This window comes from Triturus cristatus, chromosome 10 (assembly GCF_964204655.1).
Source record: "Triturus cristatus chromosome 10, aTriCri1.1, whole genome shotgun sequence".
NCBI lineage: Eukaryota > Metazoa > Chordata > Amphibia > Caudata > Salamandridae > Triturus > Triturus cristatus.
In genome coordinates, this window is record NC_140593.1 from 349,556,535 (window position 1) to 349,569,420 (window position 12,886).

A 12,886-nucleotide genomic window follows, 5' to 3' on the forward strand; every position below is an offset into this window, starting at 1 on the left:
TCAGGCGCGCCGAGATTCAAACTTCACTCCTCTGCTCCAAAGTCGGCCAGTGCGAGCCTTGGACCCCCCGTACCCCATTCCTCGCCTATGAATGGCACTTGTGTGAATCAGAGTCGGAACAAAATACAGGCAGAGTAGACAGGGTAGTTCATCATAGACCAAAGTTAACGCTAGCCGAGGAATTTAATTTTTATACGGCAGGAAAGGCGCCAAACATTGAGCCCCAGGATTGCAAATCCCAAAACAGAAAAAGGAGGAATGCAAAACTCCGGGAAAGACGGCAAAGAAGACGCCAACGAGAGAACGCACGCAAATCAGAAATCAGCCAACAAGAACTCGAGGCGCAAATGACTTTGAACACAGAAAAAACAAATACAATAATCAATCTGTCAGAAATAAACTTAGACAATGCTGAACAGCAACTCCTTCCGCTCGGACTGTCATTCTGCCCGGAGAGTATTTTGACTATCCACAAACAAGGGCTGACATTTATAAATTCATCTGGAAGCTGAAATTTAAAAAAAGTTTCATCTCCTACAAAGAAGCAAATCAGTAACACAAACGATAGGAGAGGTCTCTCCAGATAGTGTAGGAGAGGTCTCTCCAGATAGTGTAGGAGAGGTCTCTCCAGAAAGTGTAGGAGAGGTCTCTCCAGATAGTGTAGGAGAGGTCTCTCCAGATAGTGTAGGAGAGGTCTCTCCAGATAGTGTAGGAGAGGTCTCTCCAGAAAGTGTAGGAGAGGTCTCTCCAGATAGTGTAGGAGAGGTCTCTCCAGAAAGTGTAGGAGAGGTCTCTCCAGATAGTGTAGGAGAGGTCTCTCCAGAAAGTGTAGGAGAGGTCTCTCCAGATAGTGTCAGCACCCTGCTAGCCTCTGATGACCGCCTTATATGCGACTTACGAGCCCTGCAAAATCACGAGTCCACACAAGAACAAGCATTTACAATGCAATGGTCTCGGCATTGGTAAAGTTAGAGCTATTGCCATTGCTCATGACATTATTTTTTTTATGTGTTTGTTTTTAAAACATTTAAACAAACGGCATTGTCATGAGCAATGCCAATAGCTCTAACTTTAACAATGCCGAGACCGTTGCATTGTAAATGCTTGTTAATTTAAATACAGCTTCTGGGGCCAGTGGTCTACGCCAAGGGGTCCTCCCTTGCTGGGTCAGGTGCTTGGGTATTTTATCATTTGAATCGCTCTGCAGCTCTCAGGCAGCACCACCTTTCAACCTCAAAATCCAGCTTAGCTTCCTCTGAAGAGGCTTCACGGAATCTGTTTAACTTATCCCCGGAGTTTCTACCTTCCAAGGAGTAACTGCTCAACTATATGGGTATCAATCACCCCATAACGATCTCAGTTGTAATGGCAGTGTAGCTTGGATCTATTCATATTGGCTGGAACCTTCAATTTCAATGACAGTGGGATTTTACACTGTTGCCAGTGAATGGTGTCCTGAAGAAGGCCTTCAGAGTAGGCCTCCCTCCTGCAGCAAAATAAAACAAAACGATGCCCCATGCACTATTTAGTATGTACAAGCACGCAAAGGCTGAGGGGTGAAGACCTCATAATAGCATTGGGGATGCAAGGGCCTTCGAAACACTGCTTCTATGAAGGGTGTCAGGGCCCCTGGATCACAGGTACACCACACTGGCGTAACGAAACTTGAGGGGGCCTCCCTGCAAGGTACGTGCAGGGGCCCCCTCCGGGCTCAATCCGGAGCTCTCTGGACGGAGTGCTCTGCTGAGGGGGGCCCCCTGGAGCTTGCCCCCCCGCCGCACTGCAGGGGCCTGCGTTACGCCCCTGGTACACCAGGCTATCTCTTGTGGCCCCGACATCAGGTACAAGATGCGGATACATTAAATAAATGTAGGTTGTCACAGAGAGAATACCTCCACTGCAGGCACTGTTAAGCCATCAGGGATTATCCCATGGAGCCGTCCCAGGAGCAACCCATTGGAACCGCTGTCAAACCACCAAGAAATATTATATACAGTTTTCCGAGGAGGGTTGTCACAGGGAGGAGCGGAGGGGGAATTATGCCCCAGGACCCATGCATTTCAGCTCCTCCTCTCCTTCAGCAAAATGTATTTATAGATTTTTAATTGCAAGCAATCCTGTCATCTTCATTAATCATAAGGTTGTGTGTGGTCAGACCAAAAGATGGCAACAGACATCACTCTTTCCTTCAAGTACATTTTTTTAACACTTAGAAACAGGTGCTTCTAATTGCACCTGGCCAAACCGGAAAAAGGATCCAGAGGGCTCAGCATTATGTTCTTGCCCCCAGGCCTCCCACCAACTTCTGACAAGCCTGCACCCTGGGAGCAATAGAGGAGCGGTTCATAGGAGTCACTGTTAAACCACCAGAGTCTGCCCAGGAGGCGGTGGAGGAGGGACACACTGGAGACAGGGTTAACTGTCAAAGAAAGTATATATGGTGCTCACCAAAGAATGAGTGAGTGAGTGGGTGTAGGGGGGTTCAGGTAGGGACGGGAGAGAGGAATTGACAGAGGCTATGGCTCAAAGTCCTACTGACCCCAAAAGGCCCAAATGATGAAAGGACCCCAGAAAGATGCCCTCATGTTTTCACCTCCCACCTGGTCAACCAAGCGTAATGTCACGTGTAGGAGACACTCAAATAGGCGTAGGAAGGGCCAGAAGAAGGAAAGTCCTAGACAGACATAGCACATGCAATGACATGTTATAGAAACAGAAAAACATAATTTAAGAAGCACGCGTTAACATTTAGATAAGAAAAATAAATGTAAACTGTAAGCATTTTCGTAAAATAAAATCCAACAGCTCTACAATGAAAATCGGGTTCAACGTGAAAAGGCAATGTTGGCCTTCTTACTGTAAGAATAAAATTGCAGATTCTAGGCAAATCACGTATTCGTCCTGTGCCCCAAAAAAATGACAGTTTCATTGCGTAATATAACTGGATCTCATGTAAAGCGCCCCAATACCTTCGGGTCGAGTTCGCGCTATAAAACCTTGTACGTTGATACCCATACCTTCCACAAATTCACATTTTGGTGCCAATGATGATAAGTGTGGGTTAAAAGGCAGAGAATACCCTAACGGGTTCATGCACAGGAGCCTAGCCAGGACACCGCCACATATCACTAACATCTCAATGTGCACAGAGCTGAGCACCTTTAGACCCCACTAATCGCCAGCTGTGGGGTCCTAGATTCAGCACGCATAGATTTCAACAGACCACTAGCGTCCATGTGTGGAAAGCTACATTTCTTGACCAACTTCCCGGTTCCAAAGTCGTGTGTACACGTGAGCAACTGTTTGGCTTTCAATGGCAGTGTTTGTTTACACCCGGAAATGCCACAGTACCCAAAGGAGGCCCGTCAGACCCGGAAGACTGGGTGGGTGCATGAGGCTTAATGCAGCGTTGTTTAAACCCCAGGGGTTGCGTAGAAGGGATGGATCGGCGCCAATTGGTTAAAAAATCAAGTTTATGTTAGTGTGCTAGGTGAAGTTGTCGTGTTTGGTAGAAATAAATCCAAGCATGCCAATTGATGAAGGCAGCTCATTTTTACCACGGAACCCATGTCCATGCATGCGTCACGCACAAATGAGGTCACCAGTCTTCCTTCATATGAAACAAGCACGGCCCGTCATGGGACGGACAGAAGATGTGCATGTGGGGACTGCCTTTACTGGCGGCGAGAGAAAAAAAAAGTCCCCAGTATATCACGCCGCCAGTAAAGCATCTAATCCCCGCGTGCACATCTTTTGTCTGATTTGTCTCCCCGCGTGCATGCTGGAATCGTATCGATTCCAAAAGGCCTCTGCATGGTAGAGCAGAGCATGCACTGCTCTCGCCAGGCCGAGACCTAAAAAGAGAGAGACCCTCAGAACGCCAAAGGGTCACAAGGACAGAAAAGCAATAGAACCACCACATGCAGAAATTAAGAACTAGCAAAAGTGCAGACTGTGCAAAAATGTATGCAACACATAAGAAACATATATTTATTAATTTTGACCATGTAGAAGTCATAAAACATACAAAACAAAGACCACATTTAAGATAAAATGTTTGCAAATTATATATTTTTCCCAACACTTTCCAACACACATCATAAGATCTTGAATTCATATACATTATTTTAAATTCCAGAAATCGAGTGTGGCAAAAAAAGTACACATTATGCTTGTCTGGGTGTTGCCTCTGGCTAAGTGGCAAAGGACCAGGGCCTGCACTGCCACTGCAAAGTATTCTCCTAGGAGAAACAGTTTCACATGTTTCAGGAAAGTTGGAGCCGGCTGTTTGTTCTTTTTTGCAGTGCATTCTTTGAGTGGGAGGTGCTGGGGTGAATGAGAGGGATTTGACCCATCTTGTATATTGGGGTATGAAGTTTGTTAGGATGAAGGAGGAAAGCTAAGAATTAATCAGAGAATGTTTGCCGTTGATGAAAAACAGGAGTAATTCAGCCTGCTTGTGACCAGGGCAGGAGTTTAAACACCTGCAAGTCTCCCAGCTGGGTGAGGGGACATCACCCAGGGACATCTAAGACCACCTGCACCTAGAGCACCAGTGCCAGCCTGCTTGCCAAGACAAGTGTGCCCCGTGAGAATGGGTTACAGTTGCAGGGAAAGAAGGTCCACAATACCTTACAGTCTAAGAGCTTCAGGTACAAAAGATAGCAGCACCTTGCAAAATAAACAGTAAACAACGGATATAAAACACAAGCTGATCAGAGTGGAGCATCCCATTAGGAAAGAAAACAGCTCCATCCCGAGATATTAAAAAAAAGTCTGGCATTCAATTAAGTTAAGAAAGAATTAGGTTTCTCCTGCAAAAGGGAGCTCTTGAAGAATGTGTTAACTCCCTGACAAGGGGCTAGTTTCGGGTTATGTCTCGTATAGGGTTTAGAGGAGAGACAAAGAGGGCAAACTGGTAGTCAGTTCATAGAGTTCAATCCCTGGTCCTTAATGTGCTGTAAATCTAACATCAGCGTCATTAATGCCTTGCCTTTTCTATACGGTACAGAAGACAGACACAAAGAGGCCCTAGATACAGGCCCCAACCACATGTGCTGCTCTTGGGAAGAGATTATAATGCAGGAAGGAATTTGCAGGTGTGCTGATTAGACAGTGGGCTGAGGGAGGCGGGTCAATGTGCACGGTCCACTTAAGGAGCAAGTGACTAAGACTGGTGAGCAAGGGGCTTTTAATCTGTACGCAAGATGATGTTCCTTTATTTCATTTTCCACAAACTTCTTTTTTGTACAATTTTTTAGCTGGGAGGAGCATAATTAACCATTCCTCTTTGATACTATGGGGGAGGGCAAGCGGAATAGCACAAGTGATATGAAGAATGAACGCAGCCTTTCTGAGGGAGCGGTATTGTGTTCAATTATCTATATCCGATGACAATGAAGGGCTATCTTTAATATGAATAAGAAACGAGTGCCTTGTTACTTTACACTGCTGGGGGCATATAAAAGGATGATGATGTGGACTTTTTACATTTTTTCTTAGAAACAAGCAAAGAAATAGAGCGAGGAAAAGATGAAGATACAACTAGACCAAGTTTGAAGGATAAAGATAAAGAACATTTAGATGAGGAAGACTAAGTGCTCATTCGAGAAATGGGTTTGGCTAGGATTAATGGTGTTTGGATATGGGAAATGGGGTTTGCATACGATTAATGGTGTTTGGATATACGAAATGGGGTTTGGATATGTTTAATGGGTGAGCTTTAAAAATTCAAGCCGGTGTCACGCCGGGAAATTTATAACAAAGCAGAGCAACTTAAATACTGCTTTAGATACAATTAAGTATCGTCATAGTGAAATGAAGGGCATTCGGGCTCTTAACTTCATAACTTTATTATGTGGATACGACTTACAGGAGAACAAAAATGTTCAAGGTGGATATTAAAGTGTTACACATCGAAACCGCTAGAAATCAACCGAAGATGGAAAATCCTAAATTCAAATACCTTTTCAGTGGAGGTTTTTAAAACAAGAGGAGGCTGTTCCATATGATGTACTTTTAATCATAATGTGAAGTGAGATATTTTAATTGGATAAAAAGGCTATATCCACAATATTATATGCTTGACATCTACTTTGAAAGCAGGCACTGATACATAAAAAGCACATACCGGTAATGGTGCCGGCATCCCGGTACTCCCTGGGATCTGGATCATCTCCTGCTTCGATGGCTTCACTTACATACTGCTCTTCACGAAGGCCTGCGTCACAGGCTAACACTGCATGGCCATGAAGCTCTGAGGGGGGCAGAGTGGCGGCCAAAGTGTCTTCGAACAAAACTGTGGCGTCCAGCTTGGCAGGTTTCACCGGAGCGGGCACATTGCCTTCAGGGGGAGCAGTGCTGGCGGCTTAGTCCCTGTCACACTGAAATATAGTTCTTCCCGAGCATCGGAGTTTCGTTACCAAATGTACCTGGGAAAGAAAAGAAGGAGACATCATAGCTTCTGCACCTCTTACATTTGGGTTTTACATGGCTAAATAAGCTCCATTTTGTCTCGACCAAGCTAATGCAAAAACACAAAGTTGAAAATTGTTGGTGGCTTAGGGTTTACAATTCTTCATTAAAGATTCTTCTATGTGCCAACAGTAACGCCATTAAACTTGTCTGGGGCGTCCAATGTTGTTTCATAGAAGTGAGATAATACAGCTATATATCAGCTCAGCTTAGGTATATGGGGTGACTATTTTCATATCCAACTTGTAGGTACCTCTGAAAAGCTAATGCTTTGATTTCACAGGTTTCAGGATGTAGCTGGTGGAATCTCTTTTTGGGCATCACTACAAAGATTCCCGGACCGCAGTGACATCTAATAGTGGCCATGGTACATAAACTTGACATCTACCTAAACATTGTAATTGTGTGAAATGTATATACCGCTTGAAACAGCAGACTCTTAATTGAACTGCACAAGAGGTTCATATGAAGACAAACTAGATTAACTCACATGAATTATTACAAAAGTAAGAAACACTTTGGTTATAGAGGAGTAATACCCCTGGTAGAGACATTAATACGTTGAAACAAAACTAACTCTGCATTCTTGCCTTTAATGAGACCATCAGGTGTTTATTGCAGCATTATGTCACTATGCGGAAGTGAAATTAAAGTTCAGAATGACAAAAATTTAAGGGCGAATAGTTAAAATGCCCTACTACCGATGTGGTGATCGGGGTAGGTTATTTTTTTTAATAAGACTTTCCCGTGGTTAGCGATAAAATTTATATTCATGAAGCATGCCCTCTTCTGAGAGGGCAAGTAGATGACAAGCAATGCCTAAGTGCATTGAACATACTAACCCTCGTTCAGGGTCTGTCCTAAATGGACAGTTAGCGAAAGCACAGTTCAATGTCTCACCAGAGACGGACAAGGGCAAAGATGTAGGGTGAATCCTCCTGAGCTCTAGATAAAAAATATTAAAAGACCTATGACAACAACTCTCCAGGTCTTTCATTTCCTATGAAGAAGTAGTCACGGACAGTGGTGAGCCTAGTACTATGGGTCTGTCAAGTGCAAAGCATACGTTAAGTGTGCAGTGTTGTGAATGTGGGGTTTGAAAGTGTGGGAAATGTGTTAAACAGTACGTGTGGGTTGTGCATGTAGTCTGTTTGGAAGGGTTTAATGAGCGTAGTGTTCGTGCATAGCAAATATGACGTGATTAATCCTGTACTGTCCAATAAGCAATTTAGGCACTAAATTTAAAGTCTACATCAGTACTACAGCCCTTCATGACTATCTGTAACAGCCCATATCTACTCATACACATCTTTCTTCCTCCACAATACCCCAGTAACTTCGTCCTGATGACACCCCGTATCTAGAGAAGGTCGAAACGCCGTCGACTACAGACAAAAGAGAGCTTAAAAAAATTAAATAATCATAATTGTATCTAGCTCATCCTTCTGTACTTCACCAATAATCTGTTTTTCCTTGTTTGTTCACTGTCTCATAGAATCCTCACCTAATAGGTTATAGTCACTTCACTGGGGCACACTGAAAATATTTAATGTGGAATTATATGTAACCATTTTTGATATTGCATAATTAAATTGCCTACTTCGGCTGAAGTCAGGTAGTCTTGCTGACAAAAGTATATGGGTTGTTTTGATTAATTAGTATAAAGACCAAATTAATGTAAATATCACTTGGACTCGAGAGAGGGTCATAACTGTATACAATATTTTTGTTTATGATTTAATCTGAGCAATTACTTGAGTTGCAGATCCTTTAATTATTCAGAGAAATTAGTTCCTTGTGAACATTGTTTTTTGTACTAATGTACTTACCCAGCTCACAAGGAAGTATGGGTCGCTCTTGTTTTCTTTAATAGTGATTAATTATTCGGCATTTTAAGTCAGCCATATGAGAAGTGGGGGGTAGCAAAATGATAACAGATTGTAGTGACATACAACATAACAATGGGACTTTCGTATAAAGTCTCAGCTTTTGAGAAGTTTGACAGTATCTGCTAATCATACTTTAAGCTACAATATCACAAATCTATTTGTGACTATAATTCACCTCATTATGCAGATGTATTTCTCTAATTTTCTTTCTACGTTTTTGCTCTAAGCGCTATTCTATGAATTAGTTGGGAAGTAACTCTATTAACTTTGCTATTTCTGTTGTTTTCCTTAAGCCACTATGTAATTTAGGACAGCTTTTCCTCCCCTCTTAAATGTGTGTTTTAGCACTATTGTGCATATGAAAAATCAAATAATAAGTTAAGATCTGCTTCAAGATTGTAGGCTGTACTTAAACAGAGAAAGGCTGACAAATGTATACCATGCAAGACATCTTTGATTTGAATAGACCAAGTGCAATTGAAATGCACCTTTTTGTTGCTTTCACAGCCCGTTTGTTCTAAAAAAGTGAGTGATTATAAGAAAGCAACATTTAAAGATTTTAAAAACATGACAAAGAAAAGCCCTAAAAGGTACGTTGGGCAGGAAAAGCACAGGTTATGAGGAGCATTGTCGGAGGAAAGAGGGAAACTAAGATGCTGGATTTTGGGATCCTTGAACCTATAGGACCTGTACTGAGATTCGCTTTGCCATGTTTTGAAGCTTAGTTTTTTTAAACTTGGTTTTGGATAAGAAAATATTCTGTTCAGATTGTTGGACAATGTAGCAAATGTGTCACAGTTTTCCTTAGCAAAACATTCTGCTTACTGTATTGTACCTAATACAGCAAAATCAACTCACGTACATTAAAAACATTAATAAAAACGTATTATAGTAAAAAAATGTGTCACCTAGGTTAATGGTACCTTGCAGTTGTATGACAGAGTTGGTAGGTGTTGCTTTGTATGGAAGGTGTCAGAATCACAAACTCATTGTACGAAGTATTCTGACTAAATGCCAGGATCCTGCGGGAAAATCTCTCTCGCCATTGGAACGGAACCTGGATGGCTATGGTGTGCCCTGGGATTATAAGGCCCCTCTTATCTACGTCTCACTTTACACTTAACTATGATTGGCCAAGCTTCACCCTGATCCCTTTCAAACTAATGAAATTACTGTACCCGCGCTAACCACCTTTCCTGAGACAGGATGAGTCACTTATCACACACCAAGGTCTTCCTGTCAAAAGGCCCAAGCCATTGTTTCTGCTGCGGGAGCAGTTTTCACACCTCTTCAAGGGGAACGGAGGGACAGACCATGCTAATCAGCCTCTCAGAGCTACAGGCTGCCAAAGTCTAACTCTTTCAATACTATACCCCTATGTTTATCAAAAATCCAACAAAATCGCTATTTAGGAAGTATTAAAAAACAGTGGTTAAATGGCCTCCGCAACTTATTCCAAACCAAAGTTAACAAACGTTATATTTTAACTGTACTTTAGTTTTTCTCAGAGAAACAACTACAGTTGTATACAGAGAAAATAGATTTTGTGGAATAGTCAGTGTAGGAACATGACAACCTTACATTCTTACACCTTTTGCTTTTAAACACTAGGCGGGCTACAGGGCCTACTTAGGGATGACTTACCTAATATTTAAAAGTAGAGTTCTGTCCTACCAAGACAGGTTCAGCTGCAGGTTAAAAAGTTGCAGCAAGTATACCAAGATAGGACCACTCCAAAACCTTTGGCTATTGTGAACTGCTGTATACCAGTCAGTATATGTTCAATTTTACAAACAATATCTGTAATAACCACAACTAATTCCACATACAATCCATTGAGTTGTGTTCAAGGAGATCATTTCATTCATTCTATTCCATTTATTCTTCATACGTCTGCATGTTTATAATGAATCAAAGGGGTGGTGCAGGGCGGGGGAGGTTAATTTTTATATAGTTGAAAGTGAATAATCTAATCGACAAGTAGTCGTGACGGAAGAATACAACAATGATTAGATGTTTTAGTTCACCAAAATTATTTGTTTTTTTCTTTCTTTTTATGAACGAGAAATGTGTGCAATATTTCTATAAGAATATAATTCTTGGTAATAAAGTACTTCTGATTCTGAATCAAAGGTCAGGACAGCCATTGAATAGTACAGATATCGTTAGTGAAACTGAACATATGCTAACTGACATACCTTGATACACATTAGTCAAAGATCTTTGAGTTCCCCCGCTCGAACCTTTTTATAGATTTTGCTTAACTTTAAGGTTGATGGGCGGTAGGACCTCGTGGAGTGAGCACCAGAGCAAAACTTTAAAGCAAATTTAGGACCAGTGGGATGGAAAATTACCGCTACTGCCTTGCTTTTCGTTGGTTTCAAAGTTGCAACAGCAGGGATACATCTGTAGGCCCTGATGCCATGTTTTCCTTGTCAGTCTATTGGACGGAATAATATGTGCATCAGTCCAAAGGTGAGATTTAGCTTTCCATGCTGCTGGTGTATTTTCTGCACCACATACTATGTGGCATTACTGGCAAGTCAAAAATGCCAGTTGGGGATTAGCCAACTTTACCATGTTTTAGGGGTTAGAGCACATGCACTGGTCAGCAGTGCCCCAGTGTAAAGAATTTGAAAAACAGAAATACTCCAAAAAAGGGGATGACCATGCAAAAAGAGGCATTTTCCAACAGGGGGTAAAGCAATACTGATGGTGTGTAACCCTTTTGGTTCTGCAGCTTCATGGCAGGTTTCACTAACAGAAAGAATTACTGCATTAGTGCTCTGAGGACCTAAATATAGACTTCGACCAGAGCCATCATTCTGGAAGGATGACACTACACATAAAACACATTATATTACAGGCAACAACCCTGCTGTAGGTTTATCTGTCATCAGGGAACATTGAAAAGAGAAACTAAAATACGATCATACATTTACACTATACTGAGCGGGAGGGTACACGAAGTGCTTAATTCAGTTCCTATTTTAATAACCGGAAACAAAACCAGGTTTCCTGCATGAAGTGTAATGCTCTCCTCTGCAGATGAGCTTAGTTGTGAGATATGTACAACTAATGACTGGAATTGTATAAACCCCAAGTATGTGCACCAACAGGAGGGAAAGGTAAGCTATGGCAGGTGAATCAATGCAGGGGAGCGTAAAGCTTCCGAATATGCACCCTTCGTGTGTTTGAAGGGGACACCAATGTGTTGAAATACGAAGTTGAGAAGCATGAGGTAAGCAACATGAACATTTAGTCACAAAAAAATACATACATCAGCCTTAGATTTGTTTGGAATATATTGTTGGAATTTTGCTCGATTTGGAAAAATTCCTGAGATTTTTAAATTGAATTTTAGACTCTGTGATAACAAATGTGAGTCTTTTGGCCATATTTTATGTTTATGCCCTTCCTTCTTGTTTGAGGGGAAAATGCTCCTAAAACCATTGCTCATTAGGAATGGCTTTAGAACCTACAGTGATGTATTGTTAGCCAGCTTGCTAGTAACAATCCCTCAACTGTTTATTTGCAGTGTTCTCACTCCATTCACTTTGAAAAATTTCGTTTTTACTGTTTCACAAGTGGTGCATGAGCAGGCTCGCAACACCCATTGGGCTCAAACCAAAAGGCTTCAGCCCCCCCATCGTGTATGTCAGCCCGGGCTGAGACAGCTTCCTGGGCACACACACAGACAGTTTTTGAGCTTATCGCAGCCGCACCTGAGTACTTCCCAGGTCTTTAAAAGACCATTTACTTGTTAACGAGGCTTTGCTCTTCTTTTACCCCTTCTTAGAGCCCCTGCATCTTCACTCTGCGATTGCTGGAAGAATTAGGCCCCACCCCCCCAAAAAAATTATTAGCCCCCCCCTCTCGAAATTGACTCTTAGTTGTGCCTCTGTGCATGAGTAAGCAAGATATCCTAATCCCAACACATTTTATTCTGCAATTCGGTTTCTGGATTCGACATAATAAGGTATGAAACCATTTTTTCTTTAGAATTGCTATGTATGAATAAGTACATGTAGCATTTTGATGGGGAAGTTTAATAGTCCTAATGAAAGTCTTTGACCCGTTTGGGCATTAATAGAAGCCGACACATAGTACCCAGCATGAGCCATAATATCTAATTCCACATCCCTCCTTTGTTTTTTTAATCTTACCCATGATTCTCTTAATAAAAAGAAATGTTTTGGGGTTTACCTTGAGGTAATTTTAGTAACCTAAATCCCTTTCCATTTCCAGTAGCCTCCTATAAAGAACTCCCTAAATAATAGGTAGAGTCAGTCCTGATAGCGCGATTTTAAAAGGACGGGGTAAGGTTACCGATGATGAGGCATGCCATGAAAGAGTGGGCGAGGTTTCCTGATCCTATTGTCTAATTTTTTGTGCAATAATGACCCACAACTAGTCTCTTATTTTGTGAAATACTGGATTACGTACTACTACCTCCTTAAATTAGTGCAACCTCTTAAAAGGGTTATGTCATTGTGATCAATCACATTTAAAATTTGTGGACC

General features: G+C 41.9%; 1 protein-coding gene across 4 annotated transcripts in view; it reads right to left on the reverse strand.

Annotated features, from left to right (window-relative positions):
- Nucleotides 1-12,886, reverse strand: part of TRAK1 (trafficking kinesin protein 1) — a 561,749-nt gene that overhangs the window by 335,296 nt on the left and 213,567 nt on the right. For all 4 annotated transcript variants that reach the window (XM_085631561.1, XM_085631564.1, XM_085631563.1 and 1 more), the window contains exon 3: nt 6,131-6,431. The gene's annotated coding sequence lies outside the window, so the exon portion shown is untranslated. The remainder of the gene's footprint in view (nt 1-6,130; nt 6,432-12,886) is intronic.